This window comes from Marmota marmota, unplaced genomic scaffold (assembly GCF_001458135.2).
Source record: "Marmota marmota marmota unplaced genomic scaffold, marMar, whole genome shotgun sequence".
NCBI classification, from domain to species: Eukaryota; Metazoa; Chordata; class Mammalia; order Rodentia; family Sciuridae; genus Marmota; species Marmota marmota.
In genome coordinates, this window is record NW_025999842.1 from 54,744,640 (window position 1) to 54,766,424 (window position 21,785).

General features: G+C 36.0%; 1 pseudogene; it reads left to right on the top strand.

Annotated features, from left to right (window-relative positions):
* Positions 1–17,764: 17,764 nt before the first annotated feature.
* LOC125616002 lies at positions 17,765–17,869 on the top strand (annotated as a pseudogene).
* Positions 17,870–21,785: the final 3,916 nt, after the last annotated feature.

A 21,785-nucleotide genomic window follows, 5' to 3' on the forward strand; every position in this document is an offset into this window, starting at 1 on the left:
CAGAACAGTGTTGATGCCTTTGTTCTACCCGAATGACAGTCCCATTGTGCTCCTTACATCTTTGACGCCTCCTCTAACACCTGCCTAGAGAATGATGTTAGGTTGATCTGTAGTCAGCGCGTGCTTCAAGGCTGGCTCCACTTTCCACTGCCTCAGAACCATAGGAATCTGTTTATCCTTCTCTCCTATAAAGTCTCCTAGCACGTAACTTATTCTAATCTGTGCCTCTTGTTATTTTTATGGCAATAAAATAGGTTTTCTCCTTACATTGATTATAAACAAGGACAGATTAAAAAAAAAAAAAAGGACATATTGAAGCAGATTGCCAGGCTGGGATGTAACTCAGTGATAAAGTGTGTGTGTGTGTGTGTGTATGAGACAGAGAGAGAGAGAGAGAGAGTGAATGAGTTGTATTAGAGATTGAACCCAGCCTCAACAATTTAGTGAGGCCTTAAGCAACTTATTGAGACCCTGTCTCAAAATAAAAAGGGTTAGGAGGCTGGGGATGTGGCTCAAGCAGTAGCCCGCTCATCTGGCATGCGCAGAGAGCTGGGTTCGATCCTCAGCACCACATAAAAATAAAATAAAGATGTTGTGTCCACCGAAAACTTAAAAATAAATATTAAACAACTCTCTCTCTCGCTTTAAAAAAATTAAAAATAAAAAGGGTTAGGGATATAGCTCAGTGGTAAAGCACTCCTGGGTTCAATCCCTGTACCAATGAAATAAAATAAAAAGGGCTGGGGATGGAGTTCACTGGGACAGTGGCCCTGGGTTCAATCTCTGATACAACTCACTCCCCGTCCACCCACCCCCATACACACAAAGAATAAAGTGTTAAGGCTCCACTAGTCTAGGAAAGCAGGTCTAGAAGCATGAGAAAAACAAAACAACACCAGAAGAGGAAGTGGACTTTGAGGCCAAGAGTAAGGTCACTGCTGCAGACCCTGTGGGAATAACCACAGGAGGAATTCCAGCCAGGAGAAACCCACATCAACTCAGCCCACGCCTGGGGAGCACTTAGAAAGTGGATGTGAATTCGATCTTTTTCTTGAGGCCTCTCATGTGGTGTTGGGGAATACCCACCGTAGGACTTTGCACCACTGTGATTTGTCTATTGCAAAACATATGTACTTAGTTGTTTATCTCTAAATAAAGCTTTGTTTTACTACACTGCAATTATTTACAGAGGAGTTCATACCAGCCAGTCAGTATACTACCCAATGGACAGTTTTCTTAGGTTTTGGCTCATGTAAAAGAACATGATTCCAGTGTCAAAAAACTCAGCCACAAATTTCTGAGCCTAGTTTTCTTTTTTTTCTGAAATGGGAATATTTCTCATCTTAAAAAGACTTTGCTTTTAGCACAGGCATCTAGTAGATACTTCATGAATATTAGTTTCCTTCCTTTTTTATTGTCATTAATATATCTGGCAAGATGATTATAATGTAAGACGTTAGTGCACGTTTAAGCTATAATAAAATGTTTCCTGTAAGAAAGCAGAGGAAGTAGCCCAAACTTTCAGAATCATTGAAGAAAGCCCTAGAAGGCACTGGTCTTGCTCTTCCCAAAATAGATGACCTATGATAACATGCAAAATGTCTTTCAATTAAGTTCTTTGTTTTATAATGTGTTCAGTTTTCATAAAATCAACCCCAGGAATTAATTCACTTCCTTTTCAAAAGGAAATCTTTTGAGAAGCACTTTTTCATTTTACATTTACTTCTCATGTATCAGGACACTATTATGTTTACATCATACATAATTCAATATTAAATGTTTTTTAAAAGTAATTAAATGATGTTTCACTGACATTTATAATCTTGAAAATTTGTAGATTTTGTTTATATTGATACATATTTCTGTCCATTTAGATGCTCTAAGGACTCTAATCACATCAAAAGGATTTTGTAAATAGCAAGGTCTATACCTGTAGTCCCAGCTACTTGGGAGTCTGAGGCAGGAAGATTGCTTGAGCTAAGGAATTTGAGACTGTCTTGGCTAACATGGCAAAACTGCTGTCTCCTAAGTTAAAAATTATGTAAACAAATGATTTTTCAAAAACAAGAGAGATAAAAGTCATCTAATAATTTTTCTAAGTTCTGAAAAGAGCAAATGCAATTATCATTTTTCAATGTGTGACATTATAAATACCATTTCAGTGTGGTTAACAGACACTAAGAAATCAGAGGATACTGATTATATATACCTCACTATTATTCACTTATGAGTAATAATCATTGGTAAATAAGCATACAATATATTTCAATCAACAAATATTTATTGAGCATCTGTTATATGCTTAGCACTATTTTAGGCCCTCTAAATCTGGCAGTAAAAAGGACTACTTATCTCTTAGTAACTTCATTGTATATTTACACTCATGTGTACACTGCATCAAAACACGAAATTTGGTCTGGGAGTATATCTCAGTGGTAGATAGCTTGCCTAGCATGTGCAAAGCCCTGGATCTCACCCCACACTGAAGGAAAAGAAAATCTTAAAAACATCTTAAAATATTAATTTTTATCTTAAAATAAATCAAGAAAGAAGCCAGAGGTTGTGCCAAAATAGAAAATCAGCCTGGTACAGTTACACACACCTGTAATCCCAGTGGCTCAGGAGGCTGAGGCAGGAGAATCTTGAGTTCAAGGCCAGCCTCAGCAACTTAGCAAGGCCCTGAGCAACTTGCTAAGTTGAGAAACAGTGAGTTTGAAACAGTGAGACCTGTTTCAAAATGAAAAATAAAAAGAACAGGGATGTGACTCAGTGGTAAAGCCCTCCTGGGTTCAATCTCTGATACTAAAAAAAAAAAAATTAAAAAAAAAACAGAACAGAAAAAAGAATATCAGCTATAAGAGCTTCTAGATTTATGGCCATTAAGCAATCTGGAAGCTATTCTCTTCCTTTAAAATTCAAAACTAGTTATAGAAAGCCCTCTCACTCCCACAGGATATATTAGCAATAAAATTGAGATGGGAGGGTGAAGGGGCAAAGACAGAGTTCATACAAAGTGAAGCCATATGCACTAGATTTGATTATTGTCCACAATTATTCTCTCCATCCCTCATCTCTCCAGAGCACATACACCTACAAAACTCTAGAGTGGGTGTGGTGTATTCCTCCATTCTATTGATGTTGAGCCATGTAACTTGCTCTAGCCAAGGACAATGTGACATGTCCAAAGGATTTAAAGGTTCTTTTGTCCGTTGGCTTACAGCTCATACCCCTGTGATTACCATGAAGACAGCATAACGCTAGCCAGCTGCAGCCTTTTCAATCTTGGCCCTGAGCGAGATACATAATAGTCCTACATTTCACCAAAAGTCTACAAAGTCTAGAGGTAAGCCAAGATGAGCTGGAGCTTGAAGAAGAGCTACCCAAGCTGACAAGCATACCTATGTGCAAAAAAAAAAAATAGATGCTTCATTTATTTATAAATACTACTCAGTGTTCTTGGGATCTGAACGCAGGATTTGAGGGGATCAATAGGTGACTAACACACTATTCCAATTTAAACACACAGCATGTATTTGTTCATATTGACAAGTCCAGCTTATGATATACCAGCTAATAATATTATGAGGACTTTGTGCAATTGTAGACAGTCTCTAACAAGTTATGCAATTAGTTTAAAAATCCTTAACAGAAGTAATGAACCAAGCCAATGTAAAGAATTATGGGACAAAGGTGGGAGTCAGTAGAAAGCCAGTAGAAGCAAGGCTATGAATGAATAAAACCGGTCTAATACATCACAGGCTTGTCTATTAAATTACCAGGAGTTTGTATGTCCCACTGGCAAATTGACAACAATCATTACACTTGAATTCTTTTCCTGTTAAAAATACAAAGGTTCTTTTTTCCATTCATAAATGAAACATGTTTTCATAGATCAAAGACTTTGGCTTAAGAAACTGAATAAAATGAGACCTTAATTTGATATCAGTATAACTTGAAAAGCAAGCCAATGATGTCTTTCTTTGTTTTAGCTACTGAAGAAAGTACAGAAGCACACTTATTATGCAAATTACACATGCATACAAAGAGAAGGCTGAGCTCTTTGAATGAAAGTTTTGCAACAGTTCAAACCAAGAGAAATGATGTGGAAATGATTCCTTACATGGCACACACCTTATGTGTGGGACACAAAGGCAAGCAGAATTCAAAAACAACCCATGACATATTAGTTACATTCATACTGGGAGAAGAAATCTAGTTTCAGGAAAACATTGCCCATAATATTATTGTTTTGAATTTTCAGATTATTAATTGTGTTAGGACGTAAATTTAAATTTTGTTTTCTTTTACAGGTGTAATAAACTTAGATGGCTGGCGGTGACACATACCTGTAATTCCAGTTTCTTGGGAGGCTAAGGCAGGGGGATCATGAGTTCAAAGCCAACCTCAGCAACTTAGGAAGGCCCTAAGCAACTCAGTGAGCCCTGTCTCAATATAAAAATAAAAAGGGCTAGGGATGTGGCTCAGTGGTAAAGTGCCCCTGGATTTAATACCCAGTACCAATAATAATAATTTTCAAAAATTTAAGTGGTTGGAGGTTTTCCCTTAGCTACCAGCCTATTGTTGTGATTGAAAGAGAACCCAACTCAAACTCACTTCAATGGGAAAGAAAAAATGTTAACATATATTATATAATTTTTCTTTCCCTATATTATAGAACCCTTATAAATATATATAAATTATATATATGTATATATACATATATATGTTATATATATGTATATATAAATATATTATATAACATATACAACATATATAATATATAACATATAACATGTGTACACATTTGTAAGGGTCTTGCTTATGTATTTATAAGGGTCTTACTATGTAGACCTGGAACTCCTGGGCTGAAACAATCCTTCTGCCTCAGCTTCCTGAGAAGCTGGGCTAGGTGCATGCCACTATGCCTGGCTAAGAAAAATTATTTATCCGTGTAGTAGTGGAAAAGCCTCAGGGTTTTTAGTGTTATGAACATCTTGATCCAGGAGCTCCAAAAATGTAATCAAAATTCCGTTTCCCTTTGTTTCTTGGTTCTGCCTTCTGCTGTGTCAGCTTCACTCTAGAGATTCATGTGGGAGCCTTTGGCAACTCCAGACTCACATCTTCCTATTGCTACAAGTTCCTGTGGAAAGAGAAAAAGCAGACCCCACACAACTACAATATTCACTTCAATCAAACCAATTACCATTACCCAGGAGTCCCCACCCCTGAAGCACTGTGTGATCATTTTCAAAAGGATCATTGTCTGGGAAGACTTCCAGAAGGAAAATAGGGTCATAATAGCAAAACAAGGGGTGATTTGGGGTGGACAAGGACCAGCAAGTATATCCTAGCAAGAGTTGGCAAATGATGGCCCATGGGCCAAACCTGTCCTGCTGCCTTTATATTGTTGTTGTTGCTGTTGTTATTGTTTGTTCGTTCATTTTGTTTTTGGTACCAGGAATTGAACCCAGAGGTGCTTTACCACTGAGCCACATCTCAGCCCTTTTTGTTTTTTCATTTTGATAGAGGATTTTCACTAAGCTGCTTAGGACCTTGCTAAGTTGCTGAGGCTGGCTTCAAACTCCCTATCCTCCTGCTTCAGCCTCCCAAATTGCTGGGCTTATAGGTGTGCACCACTGTGCCCAGCCTGCTGCCTGTTTCTATAGAACCTACAAGGAAAGAATGGTTTTTACATTTTTAAATGATTAGGGGAGAAACTCAAAAGAATCATAAGGGGATGAGGGTACAGTCCAGTGATAGTGTACATTGTCAGCATGTGTGAGGACCTGGGTTCAATCTCCTCCCACCTGACTCCTCCCCAAAAGAATATTCTGTGACATGTGAAAATTATATGAGATTCAAATTCATTGTCCATAGATAAAATTTTGTTGGAACACAGCCACATTCATCAATATTTACATATTGTCTGTGACTCCGTTGCCACTGCAATGCACCATTGAGATGTCACAACAGACTCTGCCCATGAAGCTGAAAATGTCGATTATCTCACTCTTAAGAAAAATTTTCCCTACTTTGTAGGTTTCGACTTGTTTTATTTTAGTATAAATAAGGTAGCATCATTGTTAAACTGCTTTAAGTCCTCAGCAGTATTTTTCCTTTTAAAGTACAGCACCTCAGTTTCATCAATAGGATGCTGAATAGCAAAAAGTAACACAAGGGTTCAATAAGTTGTACATTTCTCAGAAAATGAGGATTCTAGTAATAGAAAGTAAATTTCAGAATGCTCCTGTGCCATCAGTTTCACATGTCCACAATGGATATAATCACATCAGGTGAGACATTTTTGCCCCTAATGAAAGAATATGGATGTGTGTCATTAAGCATTAAAACATTGTAGACATGTCAGTCACTTTCTCTCATGTCCAATTCTCCCTGTACGCGCAGCCATGCTGATGATCTATGCTCTAAGCACCTCATCCAGGAATGACTAAACCATTGCCTAATCAATGGCCTATGAATATGAAAACCCTCAGAGATTAGCTGATCTATTAACTTCTATGATGTTCACTTTTGTGTTAACTTGACTAGGTCAATGTGTGCCCAGATATTTAGTCAAACATTCTGGATGTTTCTGTAAGGGTGTATTGAATGAGATTAACATTGGAAATAGATGACTATGTAAAGAAGTGTGTCATAATACAGATGGGCCTCATCTAATCAGTTGAGGCCTGAATAGAACAGAAAGGCTACCCTTCCTCTGAGTAAGAGGGAGTTTTCCAGAAGCCCACCTTTGAATTTATCAGTACCAATTGTTCTTTCCGTCTCCAGTTTACATGCCCATACTTGCAGATTTTGACTTGCAAACATCCATAATTGCATAAGACAATCCCTTATAAAAATATTATATATGTATGTACATATTATATATATTTTATACTTAAATATATTTCATATACATACACATATCCTACTTGTTCTATTTCTCCAGAGAATCCTAAAAGAATTTACTCCAGCTGCCATAACAATTTAGTACAAGCTGGGTGATTTAAAACAATAGAAATTTATTCTCTCATAGTTCTGCAGCCCTAAAATCTAAAAACAAGGTGTTGGCAGGGTTGGTTCCTACTAGAAACTCTGAAAGGGAATTCTTCCACACTGCTCACCTAGTTTTTGGTAGCTACTGGCAAACTGGCACTCCTTGGCTTTTGGTTGTCCTCCATCTTCATGTGGCCTTTTCCTCCTCTGTGTCTCTATGTTTTTTTGTCTCTTAAAAGGATGCTCATCATTGGAGTTAGAGTCCACTCTACTCCGCATGATCTCATCTCAAGATGCTTGCCTTAGTTACATTTACAGAATCTCCTATTTCAGAAGGTCACAATCTGAAGTCCTAGGTAGATATGAAGTTTGGAGGAACAGTATTCAACCCACTATGGTTGGGATAAACAAAAATCACACTCTCAGAAATTTGTAATAGAAGAGCTTCCATGAGGGAACTGGGAGCTGAAGTTTAAATGATGTCCTAGAAGGAAGGAACAGGCAGAAGGACCTAGAATGTTCCAACTTAAATGCAAGCTGAAGGTATGAACAAGCAGAAAGGAGAGATACAGTAGAAGATTTTAGGAAGAGAAAAGGTACAAAATAGACTCTAAGGAAATCAGCTGGTAGCAAAAAGACAGTAAGAAAAGCAGAAATCAAAAGTATCAGAGCCATACTAGTAATGACAGATGCTCAAGTGACAATGATAAAGAACACTCTTATAGCTGCCTTGGATGTGTTCCAGATTCTGAAGATATCTATTAATCCTAAGTTTCTTTGAGATTCTCTCTTTTTTTGCCAAATATATATTTGTTTCTTTTTTATTTCTTTATGCTAGGGATGGGACCCAGGGCCTCAGGCTTGCTAAGCAAGCACAATGTAAAGAAGTGTGTCATAATACACTGAGCTACATCTCTAGCCCCCCAAATATTATTTATAATAATCACCATTACTAGACCTTGTTGAAGAATGTCTCTATTACTTATAACCTGGAGAGCTTAGCAGCTTGACTGTATTTAAGATAATTGTTGAATAAAATTTATGCAGTTTATCTCCAATGAGGTCGCATATATTCTAACTATTGTTAGCTATATTTGTAAAAACTCTGTGTTAAAGACATTCATTAGGCTATAATTAAAAATAAGAAAACAAACAAATAAAAAATTTAAAACCCTACCTGAGCTAGATGCAGTGGTGCAAACCTGTAATCCCAGTAACTCGGGAGGCTGAAGCAAGAGAATCCCAAGATCAAGGCCAACCTGGGCAACTTAGTGAGACACTGTCTCAAAATAAAATAAAATTAAAAGGACTGGGGATGTGGTTCAATACTAGAGCAATTACTTAGCATGAGCTATTCTTATATCAGAGGGAAAGAAAGAGTTGCAAAAATGTATAATTAGTATTTTTATTTAGAAATAACGTGACATCCATTAATTTGCTGATGGCTAAAACAAGCTATGTGAGTAAAGACTGATGTTAATAGAGTGGGATGTGTACTCCTTCCATGTAAGGCATTGTGAGTTCAGTGGGCAGGGATATATAATCCTCTCACAGGAGGCAAAATTACTCATAGAACGATAATAAAACCTACAGGTTTCTATGGCATCAAAGAGAAAAATGTATTAGTAAATCAATATGATCTTTTCCTGATGATATGTGATTTATGAAAGCACACTAAAAACTGTAAGATAATGTATATTTTTATTTACTCATGCATATATATTCTTATATATAAACTGTGATCATTATTATCCATGCACAAGAAACTATGCTAGACAATATGGACATATGTGTGTGGGTATGTGTGTGTATATATATGCATACACACATATGTAATTGGTTGTTTCATTAAAGGAACTTAAAGCCAATTTGAGTACATATTTTTATAGCCAGCATACTAATTCAGCAGCCTTTATACATGTATAATTTAAAATTTTGATAGACAAACTAACCAGTAGAAAAGTTCAGAAACATGGGGCAGGGGATGTGGCACAGTGGTAGAGCACTTGCCTCGCATATGTGAGGCACTGAGTTCAATCCTCTGCATCACATATAAATAAAATAAACGGGGCTGGGGTTGTGGCTTAGTGGTAGAGCACTTGCCATAAATAAATAAAATAAAGGTATTGTGTCAAACTACAACTAGAACAATAAATTTAAAATAAAGGCATTGTGTTCACGTACAACTATTTTATTTATGTAATCATATGTATATATATATATACATATATATACACACACACACACACATATATATATGAAGTTCAAAATATATATATAATATATATACATAATATATAATATATAATATATAATATATATATTATACACACACACGTGGATCTGTAGCATTGTTTTTGAACTTCATATATATATGAAGTTCAGAAATATACATATATATGTATATATATATACACATATATATATATATGAAATTCATAAACAATATTACAGATCCACGTGTGTGTGTGTATAAATATTTGGTATGTGAAAAAATCAACATTTATAAGTAATCTATCCTTTCTAATGATAAATGATTTATCATTTTTTAAAAAAGCTTAGTTCTTATATAACTTTTACCTAAATAGATACCAAGTGGATTAAATATTTAAATAAAAATGATATAAATATTTGGAGAAAATGTAAAATGCATATTTACATAATCATGGAATAGAGAAAGATTTTTCTAGCATTACACCAGAGATAAAAACATGAGGTTTTTTGTTTTCTTTGTTTGGTACAAGGGATAGAACCCAGGGGTGCTTAGACACTCAGCCCCACCCCAGCTCTTTTTTATTTTTTGAGACAGGATCTCACTAAGTTGCTTATGGTCTCACTAAATTGCTGAGGCTGGTTTTGAACTTGTGATCCTCCTGCCTCAGTCTCTGGAGCCCCTGGGATTACAGGCAAGTGCCACTGCAACCAGCTAGAACCATAAGGTTTTGACAGATTTATGTAGTGGACACTTCAAAAGGTAGTCCCTACACTCAATCCATAGAATTGGATTCTCAACAACAATGTTGGGACCATATGACCTGTTCCTTGACTCTCCTTAACTGACTTGAACTAAACCAATCAGATTTCCTTTACAGAGAATTAGGATTTGGGATAAAGAGTTTCAGGGGGCTGGGGGTGTGGCCAAGTGGTACAGTGCATAAGACCCTTTAATACCCAGCACTAGAAAAGAAAAGAAAATCAGGATCAGTCCGGATGCTACATTCAATGGAAATATGTAAACATGGAAGAGATGGAATGGTCATTTCCCATTCATGCTGCTCTTGTGAAACAAAGAAAGCTACACAGCCATGAGATAAAAGTGAAGCAGATGCACAAAGAAAAGCAAATATGGTTTGAGGCAGGAGGATCCTGAGTTCAAAGCCAGCCTCCGCAACTTAGTGAGGCCCTAAGCAACTCAGCAAGACCCTGTCTCAAAATAAAATATAAAAATAGCTGGGGATGTGACTCAGTGGTTAAGTGCCCCTGGGTTCAATCCCCAATACCAAATTAAAAAAAAAAAATCACAACAAATGACACATTTGAAAAACTCACAATGATTCTGAAAATTAATGAACTGCCTGGTATAACTGTGTGATACTTTTTTTCCTATGTATTTTGGGTTTATATTCTGATTTCTTCTTTTACCTGAAAATGGTTTTGTCACATTATGTTCTATAGAATTAAAAGATATTTTGATCTTTCCATTAAAAAAAAGCAAAGCAAATATGGAGAGAGTACCTACTGGGATTTCAATTACTTGATTATTTATTTATTTATTTTATTTTTGGTACCAGATATTGAACCCAGAAGTGTTAAACCACTGAGCCACATCCTCAGCCCTTTTTAAGTATTTTATTTAGAGACAGGGTCTCACTGAGTTGCTTAGGGCCTCACTAAATTGCTGAGGCTGCCTTTGAACTTGAGATCCTCCTGCCTCAGTCTCCCAGGCCACTGGGATTACAGGCACATGCCACCATGCATGGCTTCATTTTGGGGTGTGGGGTGGGGGCTACTGAGGATTGAACTCGGGGTCACTCTACCACTGAGCCTCATCCCCAGCCCTATTTTGTATTTTATTTAGAGACAGGGTCTCACTGAGTTGCTTAGTATCTCGCAGTTGCTGAGGCTGGCTTTGAACTCGTGATCCTCCTACCTCAGCCTCCTGAGCCACTGGGATTACAGGAGTGCCCCACCACACCTGGCTCAGCTTGATTTTTGATACTTCAGATATCCATGTGCATTGTTACCCTTGGGTCCCATGAGCTATATCAATATATACACTGGAAACCTTTGTGTACTTCTCCTTTTATCACTGGAAACCTTTTGAGTACATTTTATTGTGATACACATGATGCCACACAAGCTTCAATTCCTTTTCTTTCACTCCTACTCCCTAGAAACACATCCCAAAGAAACTACCTGCATGCAATCCCAGGTCCAAGTTCTGCTTTGGAAGAAACCAGAATGAGAAGATTGATATCAAAAATGACCATGGAAAGGGCTGGGGTTGTGGCCCAGCGGTAGAGCACTCACCTAGCATGTGCGAGGCCCTGGGTTCAATCCTCAGCAACATATAAAAATAAATAAAATAAAGGTATTTTGTCCAACTACAACTAAACTATATATAGAGAGAGAGAAAGAAAGAAATGACCACGGAAAGAAAACTCGCAAGATGAGATTCTAAACTAGTCAGGCAGCTTAGAGAACCCCACTACTGCCTGTCCCTGAGATTGCTACAATCTCTATTAGTTTTACAAAATGGCTTCACAAATTGCAGTCACCTACAATTTTAGACTGGAATATAGTGCAAGTGAAAGGCAAGCATGAGTTATGTGGTAGTTCAGCACTGAAAGAGGTGGTAGGAGCAATTGTAAGAATTACAGAATGGTTTGGCTTTGTTTAACTACTTTTTAAGTCTTAAATGACATCTTTATAGCATTCAACTATCAACTCAAGTCCCTCTATAAAATAAGAAGTCCTCCATGATAGTGTAAAGAGACTTCCCAATAAAAGATGGTCTTTTTCATAATTGGTGCTGGATCCATTGAATATCCATATGGGAAAAACAAACTTTCATTTCTACTTCATATCAAATACTGAATTAATTCCAGATGAATCATTCACCTAAATGTAAAAGGTAAAACAATAAACCTCCTAGAAGAAAATACTAGGAGAACATATTGATGACTTTAGACTTAAAAAGAACATTAAGAGAAAACTGATAAATTGAATATCATTAAAATTAAGCACTTGGGGCTGGGGATGTGGCTCAAGCGGTAGCGCGCTCTCCTGGCATGCGTGAGGCCCGGGTTCGATCCTCAGCACCACATACAAACAAAGATGTTGTGTCCGCCAAAAACTAAAAAATAAATATTTTTTAAAAATTAAAAAAAAAAATTAAGTACTTTTGTTTATCAAAAGACACTGTTAAAAGCCAGGAGTAGCAATGCACAGCTGTAAACCCAGTGACTCCAGGAGGCTGAGGCAGGAGGATTACAAGTTCAAGGCCAGCTTGGGCAACTTAGTGAGATATTATCTCAAAAAATAATAGGGGTGGAGATGTAGCTCAGTAGTAGAACATGTACTTAGCATGAACAAAGCCTTTTGTTTAATCCCCCAACGCACGCAAACACACACACACACACACACACACACACACACACCAACGCAAAGATTTGAAGCACAATTCAACAAAGTACTTAGATCCAGAATAGATAAGGAATTCCTATAAATCAGCAAGTAAATAAAACACATATAGCCAAATTTTTAAAAACTGTCCCAAGCTGGGCACAGTACAACCACCTGTAATCCCAGTGACTCAGGAGGCTGAGGCGAGAGGACACAATTTCCAGGCCAGCCTCAGCAACTTAGCAAGACCCTCTCTCAAAATAAAAAATATAGTTTGATTCCATCCCATTTATTGATTTTTTATTTTACTTCTTGCACTTTAGGAGTCTTGTTAAAGAAGTCAGTTCCTAAGCCAACATGATGGAGATTTGGGCCTACTACAGGGTCTGTGTTCTAGTGCCTAAGTCCTTGATTCATTTTGAGTTCAGTTTTATACATGGTGAGAGATGTGGGTTTGATTTCATTTTACTACATAGGGATTTCCAGTTTAACCAGCACATTTGTTGAAAAGGCTATCTTTTCTCCAATGTATGTTTTTGGTGTATTTGTCTAGTATTAGATAACTGTATTTATGTGTTATAATGTGTCTTCTATTCTGAACCATTGGTCTACCTGTCTGTTTTGGTGCCAATACCATGCTGTTTTTGTTACTATAGCTCTGTAATATAATTTAAGGTCTGGTATTATTGTGATGTCTCCTGCTTCACTTTTCTTACCAAGGATTGCTTTGTCTATTCTGAGTCTCTTATTTTTTTTTAAATATTTTAAATTGTAGATGGACACAATACCTTTATTTTATTAATTTGTTTTTATGTGGTGCTGAGGATCAAACCCAGTGAGTGCCTCACATGTGCTAGGCAAGCAGTCTACCACTGAGCTACAAACCTAGCCTCTGGGTCTCTTGTTTTTACAAATGAATTTCATGATTGCTTTTTCTATGTCATTGGGATTTTAATAGGAATTGCAGTAAATCTGTATATCTGTATAACACTTTTGGTAGTATGGCCATTTTGACAATGCTAGTTCTGCCTATCCAAGATCATGGGAGATCTTTCCATTTTCTAAGATCTTCTTCAATTTCTTTCTTTAGTATTCTGTAGTTTTCATTGTAGAGGTGTTTCACCTCTTTTTTTTAGATTGAGTCCCAAATATCTTTTTTTTTTTTTTTTAGGTTATTGTGAATGTGGTAGTTTACCTAATTTCTCTTTCAGTGGATTCATCACTGATGTATAGGGACACATTTGATTTACGAGTGTTAATTTTATATCCTGCTACTTTGCTGAATTCATTTACTAGTTCTAGAAGTTTTCTGGTGTCATTTGTTGGGTCTTCTAAATATAGAGTTATGTCATCAGCAAATTGTGATAGTTTTTGAGTTCTTATTTTCCTATTCACATTCCATTAATTTCTTTCTTCTAAAATCAAGAATCAATAAATGGGATGAAATCAAACAAAAAGCTTCTTCACAGCAAAGGAAACAATCAATAATGTGAAGAGAGAGCATAGAAAATGGGAGAAAATCTTTACCACCTGGACCTCAGATAGAGCATTACTTTCCAGGATATATAAAGAACTAAAAAAAACTTAACATCAAAAAAATAATAATAATAATCCAATAAAAAACTGGGCTAAGGAAATGACCAGATGCTTCACAGAAGAAGAAATACAATTGATCAACAAATACAGGAAAAAATAAGTTCAACATCTCTAGCAACCAGAGAAATGCAAATTAAAACTACACTGAGATTTCACCTCACTCCAGTCAGAATGGCAATTATCAAGAATACATGCAACAATAAATGTTGGTGAGGATGTGGAGAAAAAGGTACTCGTTGCTGGTGGGACTACAAATTGGAGCAACCACTCTGGAAAGCAGTATGGAGATTTCTCAGAAAACTTGGTATGGAACCACCATTTGACTCAGTTATCCCACTTTTCGGTTTATACCCAAAGGACTTAAAATCAGCATACTATGGTGACACAGCACAGTTTATAGCAGCTCAATTCACAATAACTAAAATATGGAAACAACCTAGATGCCCTTCAACAGATGAATGGATAAAGAAAATGTAGTGTGTGTATATATATATATATGTATACACACACACACACACACACAATAGACTATTACTCAGCCTTAAAGAAGAATGAAATTATAGCATTTTCTGGTAAATGGATGGAGCTGGAGAATTTCATGCTAAGAAAAATAAGCCAATCCCAAAAACAAAGGCTAAATGTTTTCTCTGATATATGGATGTTAATTCACAATAAGGAGGCGGGGCTAGGGAAGAATAGAGGTACTTTGGATTAGACAGGGGAATGAAGTGGCAGGCGGGAGGAGGTAGGAAGGATAGTAAAATAAATCAGACATTTTTATCCTACGTGCACATATGATAACTCTACTTCATGTACAATCAGAAGAATGAGAAGTTATACTCCATTTATGTATGATGTATCAAAATGCATTCTACTGTCATGTTTAATTAATTAGAACAAATATAAACAAAAATAAAAAATATAAAAGGGGCTGGGTGTCGCTCAGGGGTTAAGTGCTCCCTGAGTTCAATCCCCAGTGTCATCAAAACAAACAAACAAACAAAAAACTGCCTCCCAAACTCTTTTCAATGGATAAAAAAATGGCAAAATGCATATTAAGAAGCAGTTATTGTTAATATTTATCAAAGAAATATATGTTAAAACTATAATTTGGGCTGGGTTTTTGGCTCAGTGATAGCACATGTGAGGCACTGAGTTTGAACCTCAACACCACATAAAAATAAATAAACAAAATAAAGGTATTGTGTTCATCTACAACTAAAAAAAAAGTTTTAAAAACTATAATTTGGTACTGTTTACATAACCATAAAAAGATTCAAATTAAAAGGCCTGCCAAAGAAAGTATGTCGTAAGGATGTGGAGTACTGGAACATTATATATGCTGGTGGAAGAATTTAAGTCAGTACAACCACATTGGAAAACTGCTTAGAAATTTTTATCTAAAGTTGTTTTTTTTAATATTTATTTTTTAGCTTTAGGTGGACACAATATCTTTATTTTATTTTTATGTGGTGCTGAGGATCGAACCCAGTACCTCACGCATGCCAGGAGAGCGCGCTACTACTTGAGCCATATCCCCAGTCCCTAAATATTTCAGTGATGCTTTTTTTTTAAATATCTTTATTTTATTTACTTATTTTTATGTGGTGTTGAGGATCGAACTAAAGTTATATGTACATATAGCCAATGACTAAGTGAATTCTATTCCTGGAAAAATGTACTCCTAAAAGATAAGAATATTTATCCTCCAAAGGTATGTGTAAGAATGTTCACAGCAGTCTTTATCTTAATATCACAAACAGGAAATAACCCAGATATCCAGCAATAGGAAAATGATAAATTAATTATATCATACCACACAGCAATGAACAAGGAACAAACACACAACAGTCACAAATATGAGCAAGACTACAAACTATGGATTCATTTATATGAAAATGAAGAACATGCTATGCTCAGTGCCATATGCCTATAATCCCAGCAACTTGGGAGACTGAGGAGGATGATTACAAATTCAAGAGCATCCTCAGTAATTGAGGAGACCTATAGCAATTTGGTGAGACCTGGGTTAAATACCTGGTAAGCTCCACCCCCCGCCAAAAAAAAAAATTAACTTAAGGTGAAGGAGGTCAAATAATGATAATATTATGGTAAAAATGTTGATTGGGTTAGTCATGAAGAAGCCTTCTGGAAAGACAGAGGTCGTCTGTATCTTGACTAAGTAGTAATTCTAGAGGTGTATATACACATTAAGCATGCACTGAGCTCCGTGTTTAGATGTTTGAACTTCTGTGCATGTAACTCATACTTTGGGGAAAAAAAAAGTAAACAAAAGCCTCTAAAAATCTTTCATGGCAGCCAGGCCCAGTGGTGCATGGCTAGAATCCCAGCTACCGGGAAGGCTTAGGAAGGACAATCGTAAATTCCAGGCCATCCTGGGCAACTGAGTAAGACCCTGTCTCAAAACAGAAATAAAATGGGCTGGGGACATAGCTTAGTGGTAGAGCACCCGTGTTCATTTCCCAGTCCCACAGATAAAACAAACAAAAACCCCCAATGGTACTTACCTGTATTCACACTTACAAAATATGAGGCTGCTGTTCACATTTTTGACAGAACTATTTTCTAGCAAAAGTGCAGAACAGGAGGCTTTAGAGCAAGGTAGCAATATAATGGAAACAGCATACAGGGACAGGGAGTACTTCTGATCTTTTATTGTTTTATTTTTTTATTGTCTAACATTAAAGTTATTCAAAATCTTGACTGATTTACACATGGATGAATTTATAATTCCATTTTGAGTTCTTATTTGATCAAAATATTTGAGTAGGCTTAAATCATTCTGAATGCTATTCCACCAAAGAGCTCAATAGGGCCTGGAAAACCTCTTTTTCAGAAATACTTTTTTGGGGCACTCTGTATGCCTAACTTCATATATGAAAGGGTTTTTTTTTTTGGGGGGGGGGCAGGGCAGGTAACCAGGGATTGAACTCAGAGGCACTCAACCACTGAGCCAAATCTTCAGCCCTATTTTGTATTTTTATTTCAGACAGGATCTGAGTTGCTTAGTGAGTTCAAAGCCTTCCTTTTGCTGAAACTGGCTTTGAACTCATGATTCTCCTGTTTCAGCCTCCTGAGTTGCTGGGATTATAGGAATATGCCACCACACCCAGCATGACAGGTTTAATGTAGCTATAAAACCTCTGTTATTCTAAAGAATTTAACATTCTGAAATGAAGTAATGGTATTCAGTCAATATGTTCATTTCATTTTGCCTAAATGCCTGATGATTAGCAACTGATATTCCAAGCTCAAGCATGACAGAGGAAGCTACAAGCCCAATGCTCCTTTCTCAGATTATCAAGGAAACCCTCTAGATTGCTTATCAAGTTGATCCTTTAAAGATAGTAATGGTAAGAGGCTGCTTCTTGAAATTCAATTCAGATCTTCTTCCTTCCTTCTCAATTTACAGTCTCAGGTGGATAAAGTTGATAATTTAAATAATGTTTAATTGGCTCATTGATTCCCATCTCCTATTTCATTTGATTTTGATTCATTTTAACACAATACTAGATTCTAGATTCTTATCGCTTCTCGGCCTTTTGGCTAAGATCAAGTGTAGATTCTAGATTCTTGGAGTTAATAAGATTATTGTTTAATAATATTGTTTAAACATTATTAGCAAAACAATAAATATAACTAATTCATAACAACAAAAATGTGTTAATAAAGCATAAACTAATTTGTCATCTTCAATAGAAACTATCACCTTTTTAAGTACCATGATTTTTTATTTTATTTATTTATCCTGAGGACTGAACCCAGTGTCTCACACGTATTATTAATAATCTTTTTTTTAAAAAATTTTTGTACCAGGGTTTGAACTGAGAAGAGCTTAACAACTGAGCCACATCTTAGCCATCTTTTCTTTTTTATTTTTTTTTTTATTTTTTTTTTTTTTTGAATTTTTAAATACTTTTCTTTTTTAAATTTTTTTTTTTTGGTTGTAGATTGATACACAATATCTTTATTTATTTTTTTAATGTGGTTCTGAGCACCGAGTGCCTCATACATGAGAGGCAAGTGCTTTACCACTGAGCTACAGCCCCAATCCTTTATTTTATTTGTATTTTTTTTTAATTTTGAGGCAGGGTCTTGCTAAGTTGCTGATGCTGGTATTGAAGTTGTGATTCTCCTGCCTCTGTCTCCTAAACTGTTAGGATTACAGGCAAGTGCCACTGTGCCCAGCTTGATAATGCTTTAATAAAAGGAATAACTTAATTTCTAAGTAATCAAACTAAGAAAATAGGAGAAATTACTAAAAACAAAAATTGAAGGCATAATTTAATTTTTTTATTTAAAAAATCTTTTTGGTACTAGAGATTGAACCCAGTTGAGCTACATCCCCAGTCCTTTTTATTTTGAGACAGGATCTAGCTAAGTTACTTAGGGCCTTGCTAAGTTGCTGAGGCTGGCCTGGAACTTGTGATTTTCCTGCCTCGGCCTCCAGAGTCACTGGGCTAACAGCCATATGCCATAACACCCAGCTGAAGACCTAATTTTAAAGCATTAAACTTATGTCTATAGCTCATAAGTGTATAAAGGAAAAATAACATCATGATAAATTAACTGATGAATAATAATAAGGAGCAATTGTTTCATTACAAAATACTTTATTTAAATATTTTATTACCATACTGTAAAACTTCTTTTTAAGATAATAAAATAGCATCAATTATTTCCTTCTGCTGATAGATTTAGCTATTAGGAGATTCATTAGGATCATAAAAAATACAAATTGTGAAATTGATTTTGATACTATAGTATTTCTAATTCTAGAAACACGACTAGCTCTGAGTTCTCCTTCATCATGTCCTAACTTATGATGTGATCTCTCTTTATTTATTATATTGTTATGTTTGTAGGAAAGGTTGTTTCACTTGGCAGAAAATAAACCCCATCTTACAACTTGGGGCCTAATCTTTGTCAGGCTAGATTGGAAGAACTGTAAGGGCACTCCCACACCCCAGGGAGAGGTTAAGGAATAACTGGCAGAAACTCTGTGAAGCACATATGGAAATTCTTATGTGAGGTATACTCTACATAGCATCACCTCAAGAACATGTCCCACTGCAAATTGAAAAATTCAACAAATATAGAAATCTACTAAATTGACATCAGGCCTCCAAGAACATTTTTTTTTTTTTTTTTTTTTCATATTGTACAATAGCTCCACCATGACCAAATCCTTCAAAGGAGCAGAACCAGGACTGAAGACTAGGAATCTGCTCCCAGGCTCACACTCTTAGCTATCACATTACTTCTGGCCTATCTAACAGTGCTTCAGCAAATGAGGTGAAAATGGGAAAGAAAAAAGAGGTGGCTTTGGGCTGTTGTCTGCTCTTGTACTTTGAAAATAAACTTCCTAGACATTTTTCAGGTTTTTACTTCCAAAGGTAAATGGATTATTCTGGAAAGCTTTATGGTTTTAGAGGATTTCATATGTTTTCCTTAATTACAGTTATTCCCTAAAATGACAGACTATTAGGATGATTAGTAGAATTTTTTCAAGTAGATAATGTTCTCTGAAATTAGTAACCCAAAATGCACCTCTCATCAATGAACAAAAATAAAACAAAACAAAACAACAACAACAACAACAAACCCTCATTAATTTGGAGGCTAATTTGGGCAGACTGAATGGAATGGCAGTGGAGCTTAATTAACATTGTGGTGATAATCTTAAAAGGTGGTGTTTCTGCAAAATCGATGACTTTTTTTAAACAGAAAGATCCAACCCATTTAACACTTACAGGAGATTAGTCAAGAGAAGGGACTTGTTCTAGAACACACTTGATTGTGAGTTAAGGCTTTGCCACATACTAGCTATGGGACCTTTATCTTCTCTAAGACACAACTTCCTCACCTGTAAAGTGGACAAAACTCTACCTCATCATCTGCTTGTGAGAGGTAAATGGCCTGATATTATAAGTATTTTCACTCATGCTTTGCCCTTAGTAAATACCGAATAAGTATGAGAAAGCAAGTATTATACAGATATATATAAAATTGCTGATATTTCACCATTTCTGAACTATAGCAATTGCAGTTTCTTAACATTCAGCTAAACAGTTATTGTATCTACCTTCAAATACAGATCAAAATAACCTATCAGGCAGAGACTGAGTGTGTTAGGTCCCTGTTACCTACACTGCTTTGTCTGCTGACATGTGCCCTGGACGATAGCCAGGGACAGAAGGAATGTGCAAGCCTGGGAAGCACAGCACATGTGGTGTGAGCATAATCCTCCAATGTCTGAAGACAGGGTCTGCCCTCAAAGTGCACAGTCACCCTGAATTGGCCAAGAAGGCAATCTGAGGTCCATGCAAGCTAGAAATCTTCAAAGATTCCATGACTCTTTATGAACAAAAGTCCTAGGAAGCATTTGAATATGATAGATAGAGCAATTACAGGATGGATTCTGCAAAAACAGGCTCCAAAAATTGTTGGCCAGATACTATTTGTGGGAGTAGCTAATACAAGTTCATCAATAAGAGATCAAATTTATGTTCCTCCACTTACCATCCGCACATTCCCACCCCTACTTTTGATGGTGCTATATGTTAAATGTCTCACTTCTGGGCCTCTGCACCATCACCATTACCACTAGACACACTACTAATATTCCTCTCTACAATGCAAGAAAATTAGTCTCTAAAGCGTCTTATGATATAGATTTTTGGTCCTGACCATCATTTTAGAAAATAATTATTTTAACAGATTTAACATTTATCATTTGAAAAGGGTCAGTATAGTGTCTTTACACTTAATGTGGCAACATTTCATACCTTTTTTCTGATAAACTCAAAACATAAGGTCCAAATCTTGGAATTATTTTAATAACAAGGAAGATCAAAACGCAATTAAATACTTGCTTAAAACACCACTTTACACAGATCCGTGAGGGTGACAAGGCTTATAAAGTTTTACTTCTGGACTTTAATAATATTTCAGATAATTCCTTTTAAGTAAACATCATGTATATTAGCTCGTGCAGATGAGTCCTACTCAGATTCACTTTTCTACATGAGTTTATATTATACCTCCAGACAAAATACCATATAGGAATTTAAGCATGGTTTTAGAGGGAAAAAATGTTTCTGTTATATTTGTATTCTTTAAAAATATCTCGCCTTGTCTCCAGAATATATTAAGAATTAACTAAATGTGTGGTAAGTTATATAAGAAGTTCAGGGAAAACAGCTATGTTAGTTTTCACATAAAAATACCCTAAGTCAAGCAGTGACTTCTGATACTAGAAGATCAAAAGAAAAGTCACAATAGTTATAGGAAATTAATGCAAGAATCTCAGATTAATTTTCCATTAAAGTGAAGATGAATTATGCTTGCTTCTTGAAAAGAAGATAATGTTCTAAGATTAACATTCAATATTAGGTGAAATGCACTTCTCTTTAGGTGTGGAATTCTTTCTATACAGGATAACACTGCAAGTAAGTAACAGTCACAGGTGACCAGAGGGGATTGTTAGTACTTTTGCAGTACTATCATTTGGATAAGTGCCTATATATTATTTTTTAAAATTTTTT